Raw genomic sequence first — 18,555 nt, forward strand, 5'->3', positions numbered from 1 at the left:
CTCTTTGGTACTGATTATGAAAGTAATTATGATAGCATTATTCATGTCCCCTTAAACGATGATATTGAAAGCTCTAAGCTTGGGGATGTTGTGCTTGAAGATCCTGTATTTGAGACCTCTACTTTTAGTGAAAATGATGATATTACATATTCTGGTTTAGATAATTGCTATAGAGATGTATATGACACATGTTACAATTATCCTTATGAAACTTGTCATAATTATGATGGGCTTGCCAAAAACCATTCCCTTAGTATGCAACTTGTTTACCATGTTCAAATTCTTGATAATAATCTTGCTCCAATTACTATTAATGAGAATAACTCTTCTTATGCCAAAATTAATGATACTTCTATGCATATGAACCATGATAAGAATGTTTTAAGTGACGGGTATATTATGGATTTCATCAATGATGCTACTGAAAGTTATTATGAGAGAGGGAAATATGGTTATATGCATCTTAATAATATTAAGTTTCCCCTCTTTATGTTGAGAATCTTTAAGTTACTCGTGTTTTATCCTCTTATGCTTGTCACTTTGCTCTTCATGAATTCATTTGTGTATAAGATTCTTCTGCATAGGAAGCATGTTAGGCTTAAATGTGTTTTGAATTGCCTCTTGAAGCTCTCTTTTGCTTCAAATACTATTTCTTGCGGGTGCATCACCAAAATTGCTGAGCCCATCTTAATGGCTATAAAGAAAGAACTTCTTGGGAGATAACCCATGTGTTATTTTGCTACAGTACTTTGTTTTATATTTGTGTTTTGGAAGTTGTTTACTACTGTAGCAACCTCTCCTTATCAAGTATTTGTGCCAAGTAAAGTTTCTATGTCAAAGTTGATGTTATATTTGGGATCGCTGCGCAGAAACAGCATTGCTGTCTGTCACGAATCTGGGCACAGGCCTCTGTAGAAAATTCGAAAAAATCTGCCAATTTACGAGCGTGATCCTCAGATATGTACGCAACTTTCATTAGTTTTGAGTTTTTCCATTTGAGCAATTCTGGTGCCAGCTTTAAATTCGTCTTTACGGACTGTTCTGTTTTTGACAGATTCTGCCTTTTATTTCGCATTGCCGCTTTTGTTAAGTTGAATGAGTTTCTTTGTTCCATTAACTTTCAGAAGTTATGTGCAATGTCCAGAAGTGTAAAGAATGATTTTGCCACCTCTGAACATGTGAATTATTAATTGTGCACTAACCCTCTAATGAGTTTGCTCGAAGTTTGGTGTGAAGGAAGTTTTCAAGGGTCAAGAGAGGAGTATGATATACTATGATCAAGAGGAGTGAAAGCTCTAAGCTTGGGGATGCCCCCGTGGTTCACCCCTGCATATTCTAAGAAGACTCAAGCGTCTAAGCTTGGGGATGCCCAAGGCATCCCCTTCTTCATCAACAAAGTATCAGGTTCCTCCCCTGAAACTATATTTTTATTCAGTCACATCTTATGTACTTTACTTGGAGCGTCTGTGTGTGCTTTTATTTTTGTTTTGTTATCTTAGTTCTCTGAATAAGTTCATCCTTGTGTGGGAGAGAGACACGCTCCGCTGGTTCGTATGAACACATGTGTACTTAGCTTTTAATTTTCATGGCGAAGGTTGAAACTGCTTCGTTAATTGTTATATGGTTGGAAACGGGAAATGCTACATGTAGTAATTGGTATAATGTCTTGAATAATGTGATACTTGGCAATTGTTGTGCTCATATAGATCTTGTTTAAGCTCTTGCATCATGTACCTAGTACCCATTAATGAATAATTACATAGAGCTTGTTAAAATTTGGTTTGCATGATTGGTCTCTCTAAGTCTAGATATTTTCTGGTTGAGGTGTTTGAACAACAAGGAGACGATGTAAAGTCTTATAATGCTTACAATATGTTTATATGTGAGTCTTGCTGCACCATTTTATACTTGAGTTTGCTTCAAATAACCTTGCTAGCCTAAACCTTGTATCGAGAGGGAATACTTCTCATGCATCCAAATACTTGAGCCAATATTCATGTCATTTGTGTCCACCATACCTACCTACTACATGGTATTTCTCCGCCATTCCAAAGTAAATTGCTTGAGTGCTACCTTTAAACAATTCAAAAGTTATTACCTCTTATTTGTGTCAATGTTTAATAGCTCATGAGGAAGTATGTGGTGTTTATCTTTCAATCTTGTTGGGCAACTTTCACCAATGGACTAGTGGCTTCATCCGCTTATCCAATAATTTTGCAAAAAGAGCTGGCAATGGGATTCCCAGTCCCAAATTAATTAACAAAAATAGACACTCCTCCATGGTATGTGATTGTTGGACGGCACCCGAAGGATTCGGTTAGCCATGGCTTGAGAAAGCAAAGGTGGGGAGGAGTGTCATCATAATAAAACTAAAATAAAAAGGCACTCCTTCATGGTATGAGATTGTTGGCAGGCACCCGAGGATTCGGTTAGCCATGGTTTGCGAAAGAAAGGTTGGAAGGAGTGCCACCCAAAAATATAAATAAAATGGGAGCCGCTCTTTGAAGGTTTGTCTGGCAAGGGGGTTAGAGTACCCGCTACCATTCGTTGACAACAACAAACACCTCTCAAAACTTTACTTTTATGCTCTCTATATGTTTTCAAAATCAAAGCTCTAGCACAAATATAGCAATCGATGCTTTCCTCTTTGAAGGACCATTCTTTTACTTTATTGTTGAGTCAGTTTACCTATTCTTTTTATCTTAGAAGCAAACACTTGTGTGAAATGTGTGCATTGATTCTTACATGTTTACCTATTGCACTTGTTATATTACTTTGTGTTGACAATTATCCACGAGATATACATGTTAAAGTTGAAAGCAACCGCTGAAACTTATATCTTCCTTTGTGTTGTTTCAAAGCTTTCTACTAAGAATTTATTGCTTATGAGTTAACTCTTATGCAAGACTCATTGATGCTTGTCTTGAAAGTATTATTCATGAAAAGTCTTTGTTATATGATTCATTTGTTTACTCATTATCTTCATCATTGCTTCGAATCTCTGCATTTATCTCATGTGCTTTACAATAGTATGATCAAAGTTATGATGGCATGTCACTTCAGAAATTATCTTTGTTATCGTTTTACCTGCTCGGGACGAGCAGAACTAAGCTTGGGGATGCTGATACGTCTCCGACGTATCGATAATTTCTTATGTTCCATGCTACTTTATTGATGATATCTACATGTTTTATACACATTATATGTCATATTCGTGCGTTTTCCGGAACTAACCTATTGACGAGATGCCGAAAGGCCAGTTGCTGTTTTCTGCTGTTTTTGGTTTCAGAAATCCTAGTAAAGAAATATTTTCGGAATCGGACGAAATCAAGACCGAGGACCTTATAATTCCCGGAAGCTTCCAGAGCACCGGAGAAGGATGAGAGGGGAGCCAGAGGGGCCCCACACCACACCCCGGCGCGGCCCAGGGGGGGGGCGCCCCCCTGTGGTGTGGGCAGCCCGTGGCCCCTCCGACTCCCTCTCTTCGCCTATTTAATCGTCTCTGACCTAAAAACACCGACGGAGAAGACGAGACCCGAGAAAACCTTCCAGAGCCGCCGCCATCGCGAAATCAAGATTCGGGGGACAGAAGTCTCTGTTCCGGCACCCTGCCGGACGGGGAATTGCCCCCGGAGTCATCTCCACCGCCGTCTCCACCGCCATCTTCACCGCCATCGCTGTCTCCATGATGAGGAGGGAGTAATTCACCCCCGGGGCTGAGGGCTCCGCTGTAGCTATGTGGTTCATCTCTCTCTTTATGTGATCTAGTTGAATATCATCTATGTGCTACTCTAGTGATGTTATTAAAGTACTCTATTCCTCCTCCACGTGTGTAAAGGTGATAGTGTGTGCACCGTGTGAGTACTTGGCGTAGGCTATGATTGTGATCTCTTGTAGATTATGAAGTTAACTATTGCTATGATGGTATTGACGTGATTTATTCCTCCTACATAAGCGTGAAGGTGATAGTGTGCATGCTATGTTAGTTCTTGGTGTAATTATGTTGATCTATCTTGCACTCTAAGGTTATTTAAATATGAACATTGCATTGTGGAGCTTGTTAACTCCGGCATTGAGGGTTCGTGTAATCCTACGCAATGTGTTCATCATCCAACAAAAGAGTGTAGAGTGGTTCTATTGTGTGATCATTGTTGAGAGTGTCCACTAGTGAAAGCAGGATCCCTAGGCCTTGCTTCCAAGCATCGAATCTCCGTTTGTTTACTGTTTTGTTGCATGTTTACTCGCTGCCATATTTTATTCAGATTGCTATTATCACTCATATACATCCATATTATTTGTATTTCACTATCCCTTCGCCGAACTAGTGCACCTATACATCTGACAAGTGTATTTGGTGTGTTGGGGACACAAGAGACTTCTTGCTTTGTGATCGCAGGGTTGCATGAGAGGGATATCTTTGACCTCTTCCTCCCTGAGTTCGATAAACCTTGGGTAATCCACTTAAGGGAAACTTGCTGCTGTTCTACAAACCTCTGCTCTTGGAGGCCTGATACGTCCAAAACGTATCTACTTTCCCGAACACTTTTGCTATTGTTTTGCCTCTAATTTGTGTATTTTGGATACAACTAACACGGACTAACGCTGTTTTCAGCAGAATTGCTCTGGTGTCTCGTTTTTGTGCAGAAATCCAACTTTCGGGAAAATCCTCGGAATTTCTTCAGATGGCCCTATTTTACCAAAATATTGACGGAGCCAGAAGGGCGAAGGAGGTGGAGGCCCGAGGGCCCCACACCATAAGGCGGCGCGGCCCAGGGGGGGCCCGCGCGGCCCTATGGTGTGGCCCCCTCGGCCGGCCTCCGACGCCCCCCTTCGGACTACTTATTCGCCTCGACCTAAAAACGCACGGAGAGAAGTCGACATCGCCAGAAACCCTCCAGAAAGCCGCCACATCGCGAAACTCCGTCGCGGGAGCCAGAAGTCTCCGTTCTGGCACTCCGCCGGGACGGGGAATTGGAGGAGATCTTCACCGCCATCACCGCCAACGCCTCTCCATCAACCAGCAATGTTTCCCCCATCCATGTGTGAGTAATTCCCCCGCTGTAGGCTGAAGGGGATGGTAGGGATTGGATGAGATTGGTCATGTAATAATCATAAGATTGTTAGGGCATAGTGCCTAGTATCCGTAGATGTCACTTTTATGATATTGTTGCAACTTGTTATGCTTAATGCTTGTCACTAGGGCCCGAGTGCCATGATCTCAGATCTGAACATGTTATTGTTTCATGAAGATATTCATTGTTTATGGTCTTACCTGCAAGTTGTATACACACGTCGCTGTCCGGAACCAATGGCCCCGAAGTGACAGAAATCGGGACAACCGGAGGGGATGGTAGTGATGTGAGGATCACATGTGTTCACGGAGTGTTAATGCTTTGCTCCGGTACTCTATTAAAAGGAGTACCTTAATATCCAGTAGTTTCCCTAGAGGCCCGGCTGCCACCGGCTGGTAGGACAAAAGATGTTGTGCAAGTTTCTCATTGCGAGCACGTACGACTAAATATGGAACACATGCCTATTGATTGATTAGTACTTGGATACCGTTTTATTATTATCTGCAAATGCCCATGCTTTGATTGTTACATGAGTTTCTCTCATCCATGCAACGCCCGTTAAATCCGTCCCTGTGCCTACAGTATTTTAATCCTGCTGTTTACTATAATCCCTACTGCTGTCTTTATTTCACTCTTTGTTACTCCGCTATTTCCACTACCATAGAACTGTTACTCGATAAACTCTTGCGAGCAAGTCTGTTTCCAGGTGCAGCTGAATTGACAACTCCGTTGTTAAGGCTTACAAGTATTCTTTGTCTCCCCTTGTGTCGAATCAATAAATTGGGTAATACTTCCCTCGAAGACTGTTGCGATCCCCTATACTTGTGGGTCATCAAGACTATTTTCTGGCGCCGTTGCCGGGGAACATAGCTTTATTTGGAAGTTCACTTGGATTGATATTGTTCGCTGCAAATTCTCCATTATGGGTAAACCTCGCGATACTAAGATCGCCATATTACCATCCACTACAAGAAAAGGTACAACTCTTAGTACCTCTGCTGCTCTTGATTCACCATCTGTGATTGATAAACTTGTTTCACCGCCACATGCTTCGCGTGCTGGTACTTCTGCTGAATCTGAGAATTCTCATAATATTGATAATGTTTCTGCTGTGCTTGATGATAGTGGTTCATTGGGATCTTTTCTAGATGCTACAATTGCTAAGTCTAGACAAATTGAAAATACTGAAACTCCTAATGTTGCTACACCTGTTAATTCACCTGAGTCTGTTGAATATTCTAGTGATGATCTTGATGAGGATTATGTAGAGCTTAATGATGATTTTATTGAAAAATGCAATGCTACTACTGATGCAAGAAAAATTAAAAAGTTGCTTGCAGAACATCTTTGTTAGATATAAACCATCTCCTGATCCTAAATTTGCCACATCTCCTATAAACATTAGGGATAAAGATTATGATTTTTCTCTTGATTTATCTCATATAGCTATTGTTGAGAAAACACCCTTTTGTGGTACTGAAAAAGAAAGTGCTGTTGAACACCTGACTGAGTTATCTACTCTTAGTGGCGTGTTTTCTGATGATGTCAAGATGCGTACTTATTTTGTCACTAAAATTTTTCCGTTCTCATTAAAGGATGATGCTAAAACTTGGTATAATAATTTGCCTCCTGGTTCTATTAAAAGTCCAATTGACTTGCGTGATGTTTTCTTTCGAAAATACTTTCCTGCTAGTGCTCAACATGCTGCTTTGCAGAGAATTTATAATTTTGACCAGGAAGATGGAGAGAAATTGCCTGAGGCTTGGGCTAGATTTTGTTCTCTTATTAGAGCTCAGCCTGACCATGATTTGGAAAAGAATGATTTACTTGATATATTTTATAGTGGACTAACCATTGAGTCTAGGGCATACCTGGATAGTTGTGCTGGTTGTGTTTTGGAAAAGAACTCCAGGAGCAATATTTGAAGAATTATTGGCTAAAATAGGCCGGAATCATGATGATTGGTCTGCACCTGAACCAACCCCGACACCGATAGTGAAGAAGAGGGGTATGATTAAATTGAATGATGAAGATATGAGGGAAGCCAAGAAGTCTCTTAAGGAGAAGGGTATTAAACCTGAAGATGTGAAGAATTTACCTCCTATAGAATATATATGTGAGACAATTCCCCCTTCATCCATGATTGAGGTACATTCGCTTCAACACTTTACTAGGGAAGATATTCCGTATTCAAAATCTCCTGCTCAATGCTTAGATGAATTTGATAATTATATTGTTAAGCAAGAAAATTTTAATATGAGAGTAGAGAATCATTTAATGGAAAATTCCCGAGCTATTAGTGAATTGCATGGTATTGTGGAGAGAACCTCCAATGATGTTAAAATACTTGTTAAACATTTTCAAATGGTTCAAACTCAAATTGATCAACTTACTAAAGTGCAAAATGACTTGTTAGGAAATAATTCTAAAGAAAAACATGCTTATGAGGTAACAACTAGAGGTGGTGCTTCTACCCAGGATCCTCTATATCCTGAAGGGCATCCCAAAAGAGTTGAACAAGATTCTCAACCAATTAAAACTAGTGCTCCATCTAAGAAAAAGAAAAAGAAACATAAGAATGTTGTAGAATCCTCTGAACCTGTTAATGATCCTAATAGTATTTCTATTTCTGATGCTGAAACTGAAAGTGGTAATGAACATGAGGAAGATAATGATAAGAATGATACTCCTGATAAAGAAGAAATTGAAAAAGAACCTGAAAAGCATGCTAAAAATAAAAAGTACACGAAAGAAGACTTTATTACTGAGAAGCATGGTAATGAAAGAGAACCTTGGGTTCAAAAGCAAATGCCTTTTCCTGCTAAGAAACTAAAATCAAAGGAGGAGGAACATTATAATAAATTTTGTGATTGGATGAAACCTTTATTTCTGCAAATTCCTTTGACTGATGCTATTAAATTGCCTCCTTATTCAAAGTATATGAAAGATATTGTTACTAACAAAAGGAAAGTCCCCAATGAGGAAATTTCTACTATGCTCGCTAATTACTCCTTCAATGGTAAGATTCCAAAGAAGTTGGGCGACCCAGGTATACCGACTATTCCTTGTTCCATCAAGAATAATTATGTTAGAACTGCTCTATGTGATTTGGGAGCAGGTGTGAGTGTGATGCCTTTTTCTCTTTATAAGAGACTTGATTTAGATAAATTGATACCTACTGATATATCTTTGCAAATGGCTGATAAATCTACTGCTATTCCTGTTGGTTTATGTGAAAATGTTCCTGTTCAAGTTACTCAGCATTGCTTGATATTAACTGATTTCGTTGTGTTGGAAATGCCTGAAGATGATAATATGTCCATTATTCTTGGAAGACCCTTTCTTAATACTGCAGGGGCTGTTATTGATTGCAATAAAGGCATGGTTACTTTCAATGTTGATGATAAGGAACACACTGTCTATTTTCCCAAGAGGATTGATAAAGTATGTGGAGTCAATACAATTTTTAATGTGAAAACTATCAAAGTGGGATCCATTGATTGTCCTGTATATGAGCCTAAAGAAGAATATCAAACTCTTGTGATTGGATCCATATCAATTCAATATAAGGTAACATGATTGATTTGAGGTTTATTTCTTCTTATGTCATATAAAATTTATTTGGTAGCAAGACTTGATCAACCTTGTTAACAAGTATATTTTATTGCATAGGAGAGTTAAACAACACTTCTTTCTTTCTCTCTCCCTTCACCTATTTTACTTGCTGTAGCACTTTTGTTTTGCAATATACTTAGGTCATTTAAGATTTTAGAAATCATTTTCCTGCGCAGTAATCATTAATTTAATACCCAGAAATGTGCATTTTTCAAAGTTCTCTAAAAATTACAAAAATTACACCGTTGGTCCTATTTTTCGACGAGGCACCTGGGAGCACCAGAGAATGACCTGTGGGGCACCAGGGGGTGCCACACCATAGGGCGGCGCGGCCAGCAAGGGGGCCGCGCCACCATGTGGTGTGGGCCACCCCTTGCCCCACTACACCATCTCTTCCTCCCAGCACCTTCTCTCTCCCGAAAAAACTCGTACCAAGTTTCTCTCACTCGTGTTTCTGCTCAAGAACTCGCGATTTTTCGATCTCCTTGCTCAGCCCAGATTTCTGTCTGAAATTTGGCACATTTACTCCTTGGTATGTGACTCCTTTGATTGTCCAATTAGAATTTCATTTGGTTGAGTATATCTTGAATATTTTGCTGCTGTATGTAACATGTTTAGTGAGCTTGCATGCTTGTTCTAAGTGGTAGAAATTAGTTTTGATGCATGTTTAGCACTCTAGCAAGTTCCTATAGTGGTTCCCTTCAATTACACACCTTGAAATCAAATTTTATAATGATTGTTGAAAATTTCAGAAAATGGAAGAAGGTGTGCCCCAATTGAACCAAGAAGAATTGGAAGTCCAGCAAGTTTCAAGAGTCAATCGTGAGGAGGGAGTATACCCCTCTTACTACCCATGCGTGGACTTTATGAGAAGTGCGGGGATTTTACAAGATGTGCAAACTCTAATCTCTCGTGCAGGGCTGAGTGGTTTTGTTGAAGGAGAGCCAAGACAATATGTAAAATTAACTATGTCTTTTGTGCAGGACTTCAAGTTCAATTGGTCGCGGTCCGACCCCATGGTCCAGTATAAAATTTACAATAAAGCTGTCAACTTGCCATTTGGTGTCTTTTGTGCAGCAATTGGAGTACCGCAATGGGGATCCTGCGAGAAGATCAGGGGAACACCGCGGGAGCTCTCAGATCTTTATACAAGGATTTGTAATGGGAGGAGCCTCTCCAATGATGATGGGACGGGTGGTCGATCACAGAAAATGAGCTAAATGCATACATAGAAAGAGAAAGCCGTCGTGCGAGGGAAGATGTGGAGGAGACCGAGGAGCATCCCGACTCTTCATCCGATGCAGCAAGCTCCTCATATCAACATCATGGTCACGTGGAGCCTCCACGATATTCTTCTGCACAGGGGCCTTATTACCACTCCATGTATGATCCACCGGCGTGGAACCCCGACCCTCGTTGGGAATGAACTCCACTTAGGCCAAAAGCCTAAGATTGGGGGGAGGTATACCGGCATCACTCATTCTTTGCATACTATGATTGCTGGATACTTGTACATACTTGCTTAGTCGCTTAGAGTGGTTTTCTAATGAGAGGGAGATGATATTTGGGGAAGTGCTGTCCAAAAACAGATTCTGTGCTGTTACCAAAAAAATTCGTACGCACAGCCAGAACGTTATTTTGAGTTGCCAATTTTTGAGCATGTGCCCCAGGTTGTTATCTAACTTTCATTAGTTGAACACTTTTTGGTCTGAGCAATGGAAGATTTTTGTTAAATTCGATTTCTGTACTGCTGTCAGGATTTGGCAGATTTCTGTCATCCTGCTTTTCTGTGTTTCTGTTAGTTTGCATTCTTTTGTTTTCACTTTGTTTCTTTCCTAAAACACAAAAAGACCAAAAATATTTCTGTTGTTTCTCTTCACCATTTATTTATTTGGTACCTTGCTCTTAGTTTGCTTTATTTGCTATCGTTAGTTTGCTATGAGAAAACCCAAAAAGATTTTGCTTTGTTTGCTTGTTTTCTTTCGTTCTTATTTCTAATTCGAAAACACCAAAAATATTTGCTGTTCTTCTTTGGTTTGTAAAGTTCATCATGAGTTCAATGGTCTTCGGTGGCTGGAGCGTGGTTTTCATTTCATATTATCCAAGCTACACAAGTGAAAAGGCAATAATGACGATCTACGACAATCTGATTGTGGTGAGAGGCTGGTATGAACTCTATTTGCTTTCATTTTTGTACATATACTCATCCATATGAGCTTGCTTAGTTGGTTCATGTGAGGTATATGTTATTTGAGAAAGTCTAGTAGTTCATGATCTCTCATGTTTGGTTCCGATTTATTAATATGAGTAGCATGTCATGGATGTTTGCTTGCATTGTTTTATTCATAAGTAAGTATGGCATTGTGGTATCCTCCTCTGAATAACTCATTTATATCGACTTGGCACATGCTCACGCATGCATATGACTGAACAAAAAGTCAATTAAGCCTCGATGATTTATATTGCTTCAGAGTTATTGTATCACTTTTATGCCTCCGTTAATTTATTTTGCCGCAAGCATGATTATGACAGTTACTGCTCTCTTGATTTGTCGCTCCCTAGTCTTTTGCTAGCCTTCACTTGTACTTGCGGTAACGCCGCTCGTGCTTCCAAACACCTGAAAACCAAGTTGTTCCATAAGTGTCCACCATAAATACCTATGCATGGCATTTCAAACCATTCCAAGTAAATTCTCATGCGCTACCTTTAAAACCTTCAAAATGCTTCTCAATTTGTGTTAATGTTTCATAGCTCATGAGGAAGTATGTGGTGTTTAGCTTTCGACCTTGTCATTTACTTTTGACGGACTCTCATATGGACTAGTGGCACATCCGCTTATCCAATAATTTTGCAAAAAGAGCTGGCAATGGGATTCCCAGTCCCGAATTAATTAACTTAAATAGACACTCCTCCATGGTTTGTGATTGTTGGACGGCACCCGAAGGATTCGGTTAGCCATGGCTTGTGTAAGCAAAGGTTGGGGGGAGTGTCATCATCATAATAAAACTTAAATAAAAAGGCACTCCTTCATGGTATGTGATTGTTGGCAGGCACCCGAGGATTCGGTTAGCCATGGTTTGTGAAAGAAGGGTTGGAAGGAGTGCCAACCAAAAATAAATAAATGGGAGCCGCTCTTGTGAGTTCGGTTGATGAGGGAGTTAGTGTACCCATTACCATTCGTTGACAACAACAAACACCTCTCAAAAATAATTTTACTCCTGCTTTACAAATGAAAAGCTCTAGCGCATGTTAATCCCTGCTTCCCTCTGCGAAGGGTCAATCTTTTACTTTTGTGTTGTGTCTCCATTCTTTCTTCGAGCACTATCTTGAGAGCACAACTGTCATTCTTAGTATAATATGCTTGTCTCAAAATATGATTGATTGTGGTATAACTTTGATGCTTTTATCTTTGACAATCACTACTTCTAGTCTTTCTATGAACTCAAGAGGTGCCTCGGCATTTATGTTTTGCTGATCAAATACAGGCAAGCGAGATACCACTTTACCATATTCTCTTATGAACATTGCAATCTTGCTTACATACATGATTCATGATGCTTATTATTAATTGTTGGTACTTCTCCATGATTGACATAGCTGTTGGATGATCTTATTTGCATGTATCCCATTATGAACTGCTTAAGTATTAGCCATAGCATGAGAATATATACATCATATGAGCAAATGTGTTCGTGAAAGTTCTTTTATCGCTCAGTTGTTAACTGAATTGCTTGAGGACAAGCAATAAGCTAAGCTTGGGGGGAGTTGATACGTCCAAAACGTATCTACTTTCCCGAACACTTTTGCTATTGTTTTGCCTCTAATTTGTGTATTTTGGATACAACTAACACGGACTAACGCTGTTTTCAGAATTGCTCTGGTGTCTCGTTTTGTGCGTAAATCCAACTTTCGGGAAAATCCTCGGAATTTCTTCAGATGGCCCTATTTTACCAAAATATTGACGGAGCCAGAAGGGCGAAGGAGGTGGAGGCCCGAGGGCCCCACACCATAAGGCGGCGCGGCCCAGGGGGGGCCCGCGCGGCCCTATGGTGTGGCCCCCTCGGCCGGCCTCCGACGCCCCCCTTCGGACTACTTATTCGCCTCGACCTAAAAACGCACGGAGAGAAGTCGACATCGCCAGAAACCCTCCAGAAAGCCGCCACATCGCGAAACTCCGTCGCGGGAGCCAGAAGTCTCCGTTCTGGCACTCCGCCGGGACGGGGAATTGGAGGAGATCTTCACCGCCATCACCGCCAACGCCTCTCCATCAACCAGCAATGTTTCCCCCATCCATGTGTGAGTAATTCCCCCGCTGTAGGCTGAAGGGGATGGTAGGGATTGGATGAGATTGGTCATGTAATAATCATAAGATTGTTAGGGCATAGTGCCTAGTATCCGTAGATGTCACTTTTATGATATTGTTGCAACTTGTTATGCTTAATGCTTGTCACTAGGGCCCGAGTGCCATGATCTCAGATCTGAACATGTTATTGTTTCATGAAGATATTCATTGTTTATGGTCTTACCTGCAAGTTGTATACACACGTCGCTGTCCGGAACCAATGGCCCCGAAGTGACAGAAATCGGGACAACCGGAGGGGATGGTAGTGATGTGAGGATCACATGTGTTCACGGAGTGTTAATGCTTTGCTCCGGTACTCTATTAAAAGGAGTACCTTAATATCCAGTAGTTTCCCTAGAGGCCCGGCTGCCACCGGCTGGTAGGACAAAAGATGTTGTGCAAGTTTCTCATTGCGAGCACGTACGACTAAATATGGAACACATGCCTATTGATTGATTAGTACTTGGATACCGTTTTATTATTATCTGCAAATGCCCATGCTTTGATTGTTACATGAGTTTCTCTCATCCATGCAACGCCCGTTAAATCCGTCCCTGTGCCTACAGTATTTTAATCCTGCTGTTTACTATAATCCCTACTGCTGTCTTTATTTCACTGCTGCTGTTACTCCGCTATTTCCACTACCATAGAACTGTTACTACTGATAAACTCTTGCGAGCAAGTCTGTTTCCAGGTGCAGCTGAATTGACAACTCCGCTGTTAAGGCTTACAAGTATTCTTTGTCTCCCCTTGTGTCGAATCAATAAATTGGGTAATACTTCCCTCGAAGACTGTTGCGATCCCCTATACTTGTGGGTCATCAAGGCCCAACACTGTCTACAAGAATAGAAGCTCCCGTAGACATCAGTTATCTCCCAAGAAGTTCTTTCTTTATAGCCATTAAGATGGGCTCAGCAGTTTTAGTGATGCACTCGCAAGAAATAAGAGTTGAGGCAAAAGAGAGCATTTAATTCTAACACACTTCCTATGCAAAGGAGTCTTGTACACAAATGAATTCATGAAGAACAAAGTGACAAGCATAAGAGGATAAAACACGAGTAACTTCAAGATTCTCAACATAAAGAGGGGAAACTTAATATTATTAAGATGCCTATAACCATGTTTCCCTCTCTCATAATAACTTTCAGTAGCATCATTGATGAAATCTACAATATAACCATCACTTAAAACATTTTTATCATGGTTCATATGCATAAGGGTATCATTATTTTTGACATAAGAAAAACTCTTCTCCCTAATAGTAATTGGAGCAGGATCATTGTTGAGAATTTGAACATGGTAAACAAGTTGCATACTAAGGGAATGGTTTTTGGCAAGCCCATCATAACTATGACAAGTTTCATAAGGATAATTGTAACATGTGTCATATACATCTCTATAGCAATTATCTAAACCAGAATATGTAATATCATCGTTTTCACTAAAAGTAGAGGTCTCAAATATAGGATCTTCAAGCACAACATCCCCAAGCTTAGAGCTTTCAATATCATCGTTTAAGGGGACATGAATAATGCTATCATCATTACTTTCATAATCAGTACCAAAGAGATTTCCAATATCAAAGGTAGTGTGCTCATCCAAATCATGATCACTAACATGGGTACAGGGCATAGGAAGATCATCGTACTCAGATTCATTATCATAATAATCATTAGGCGCAACATACTTACGGTTACCTATTGTTACCTCATACACGCGGGGATATGCCATTGCCTCTTTCTCTTTATTCTCCTTCTCCTTCTTCTTCTTCTTCTTCTTCTTCTTCGTTCCCTTCTTCTTCTTCTTTTCCTTCTCCTCGTTCCCTTCTTTAGGAGGAAGAGGCTTGAAGGGTGGCTTGTCCGCATAACCTGATTTACTTTCAGAAACAATAGAAGAAACTTGGGAGGATCCCTCCTTTTCATTAATTAGTTGAAAACACACAGCGGTACTATCATATTTTGGCAAGGTGTCATCTTCTAAAATATTTTGTATGTAAGTGTTTGTATGGCTATTGTCAATGCAATAAGAAAAACACCCATGCAGGACATCATCAATATCAAGATCACTCATATGTAACAAAGAGATTTTTCTTGAGAGCTCTTCACACCACAAAAATAAAGTAAGTTCATCATGCTGATTAGGAGTAATTTCATCATCACAATACAAATTTGCAGCACTCGTTGTGTTCAAATTATCATTGGAGGAGCATTAAAAATTAAAATGACCCACTTCATGGCAAACTTCACAAATAAAAGGATAGAGGGCACAAACTTTTTTTACCAAGATCATCTAGAGTCCTAGCCCACTTTCTAGTTTTTTCATTACTATGGTGGATACAATATTCATCTTCGATATGATTAATTCCACAAGGTCTATGCATTCCACAAAAATTAACATGCTTATAGGAAATAGTATTCTTAGGAGTTTGAGCATGCTTATTGCAATCATTAACAACAATGTAATTCCTCATGCAAGCCTCTTTAAAAGGTTCATGATACTTATCAAAATTCTTTTTAGGCAATTCAAAATGAGAAGCAAAGGCTTTATAAAGATTTGCAGCAACTTGAGAGTCAAGACCATAAGTAGCACTCATATTTCGAAATTTATCGGTATCCATAAAAGTTTCAATGCATTCATAATCATAATTTATACCTGACTCTTTACCTTTGTCGTTCTCCCAATCTTCAGCGTTCTCCTTAATCCGATCAAGAAGGTCCCTTTTAAACTCTTCTTTGTTGTGCGTGAATGATCCAGAACAAGTAGTATCTAGCAAGGTCTTATCTTGAAAAGAAAGTCTTGCATAGAAATTATCAATGATGATATTACCTGGAAGCTCATGATTGGGGCATTTGAGCATTAAAGACTTCAATCTCTCCCATGCTTGGGCAATACTCTCTCCATCATGAGGCCAGAAATTATATATTCGGTTTCGGTCTTTGTGAATTTCACTTGGAGGATAGAATTTAGAATAAAATAGAGGCACAATATCCTTCCAATCAAGAGAATGCTCATCCTTCAGCAGTTTATGCCAATGCGCCGCTTTACCAGACAACGACATAGAGAATAATTTCTTCTTCACTTCATCCATAGAGATACATGCACACTTGAATAACCCGCATAATTCATGCAAAAACAGTAAATGATCTCCAGGATGGACAGTTCCATCCCCTTCATAGCGGTTATCCATAACACGTTCAATAATTTTCATAGGGATTTTATATGGAATACTTTCAGTAGATGGATTTAAAATATCACACACATAATTAGAATTATCGCATATGGGAGATAAAATATTATCAGAGCAAATTTTCTCCCCTAAAGATGGGAAGCTAAAAAGATCACAAAAACCAGCTTCTCCAAGCTTAGACTTCTTCATAGCATTAGCAGTAATTGCATTCATACTAATAACATCGCTACTATCATGTAAATAAGGTTCCATAGGTTTTTTAATTTTCGCATCAAACAATTCTAAATTAGGAAAAAGATTAAAAAGTTCACCAATTTTTTTGTTGTTTTCCATTATGCCTAACTAGTGGAAATAAAAACAAGAAACAAAAAGATGCAATTGCAAGATCTAAAGGAAATAGCTTCGAGTACTTACAACGGCGTCGGAAAATAGCTTAGTAGCCGAGATCCGGAGTGTGAGTACCTTTTACCTTTCCTCCCCGGCAACGGCGCCAGAAAAGTGCTTGATGTCTACGGGTGCTTCTATTCTTGTAGACAGTGTTGGGCCTCCAAGAGCAGAGGTTTGTAGAACAGCATCAAGTTTTCCCTTAAGTGGATCACCCAAGGTTTATCGAACTCAGGGAGGAAGAGGTCAAAGATATCTCTCTCATGCAACCCTGCAACCACAAAGCAAGAAGTCTCTTGTGTCCCCAACACACCTAATAGGTGCACTAGTTCGGCGAAGAGATAGTGAAATACAAGTGGTATGAATGAATATGAGTAGTAGTACGGCGCCAGAAAATAGCTCGGCGTGCGCTGATGGTAGTAATATTGCAGGAAGTAAACATGCAGTAGTAACGCAGCGTAGTAATTCAAGAAACAAGAATAAGCAAAGTGATAGCAGTATTTAGGAACAAGGCCTAGGGAATAGACTTTCACTAGTGGACACTCTCAACTTTGATCACATAACAGAATAGATAAATGCATACTCTACACTCTCTTGTTGGATGATGAACACATTGCGTAGGATTACACGAACCCTCAATGCCGGAGTTAACAAGCTCCACAATTCAATGTTCATATTTAAATAACCTTAGAGTGCATGAAAGATCGACACGACTAAACCAAGTACTAGCATAGCATGCACACTGTCACCTTCACACCATGTAGGAGGAATAGATCACATCAATACCATCATAGAAATAGTTAACTTCATAATCTACAAGAGATCATAATCATAGCCTACGCCAAGTACTAGCACGGATGCACACACTGTCACCATTACACCGTGCAGGAGGAATAAACTACTTTAATAACATCACTAGAGTAGCACATAGATAAATTGTGATACAAAACATATTGCAATCATAAAGAGATATAAATAAGCACTTCACTACGCCATTCATAACAGTGAATAAGTATTCTGTGAAATATAGCCTAAGAGACCCACACGGTGCACACACTGTCACCTTTACACACGTGGGACAAGGAGTCTCCGGAGATCACATAAGTAAAACCCACTTGACTAGCATAATGACATCTAGATTACAAGCATCATCATATGAATCTCAATCATGTAAGGCAGCTCATGAGATTATTGTATTGAAGTACATAGGAGAGAGATGAACCACATAGCTACCGGTACAGCCCCGAGCCTCGATGGAGAACTACTCCCTCTTCATGGGAGCAGCAGCGTTGATGAAGATGGCGGTGGAGATGGCAGCGGTGTCGATGGAGAAGCCTTCCGGGGGCACTTCCCCGTCCCGGCGGCGTGCCGGAACAGAGACTCCTGTCCCCCAGATCTTGGCTTCTCGATGGCGGCGGCTCTGGAAGGTTTCGCGTACCGCGGCTTATTCGTATCGAGGTTTTAGGTCAGGGACCTTTAAATAGGCGAAGAGGCGGAGTCGGAGGGCTGACGAGGCGGCCAAACAACAGGGTGGCGCGGGCCCAGCCCTGGCCGCGCCACAACCATGTGTGGGCCCCCTGTGGCCCCTCTCTGGCGGCTCTCGGGTGTTCTGGATGCTTCCGGGCAAAATAGAAACCTGGGCGTTGATTTCGTCTAATTCCGAGAATATTTCGTTACTAGGATTTCTGAAACCAAAAACAGCAGAAAACAGGAACTGGCACTTCGGCATCTTGTTAATAGGTTAGTTCCAGAAAATGCATAATAATGACATATAATGTGTATAAAACATGTAGGTATCATCAATAAAGTAGCATGGAACATAAGAAATTATCGATACGTCGGAGACGTATCAGGCGCGACCGGCGCCAACGCTGCAGCTTGTTGAACATGCGCCTCTTCTTCCTAGTTCTTCGGCGCCGCAAACCACGATGACTCCTCCTCCTCCACCCTCTCCG

The sequence above is a fragment of the Lolium perenne genome, chromosome 5, assembly GCF_019359855.2.
Source record: "Lolium perenne isolate Kyuss_39 chromosome 5, Kyuss_2.0, whole genome shotgun sequence".
Classification (NCBI taxonomy): Eukaryota; Viridiplantae; Streptophyta; class Magnoliopsida; order Poales; family Poaceae; genus Lolium; species Lolium perenne.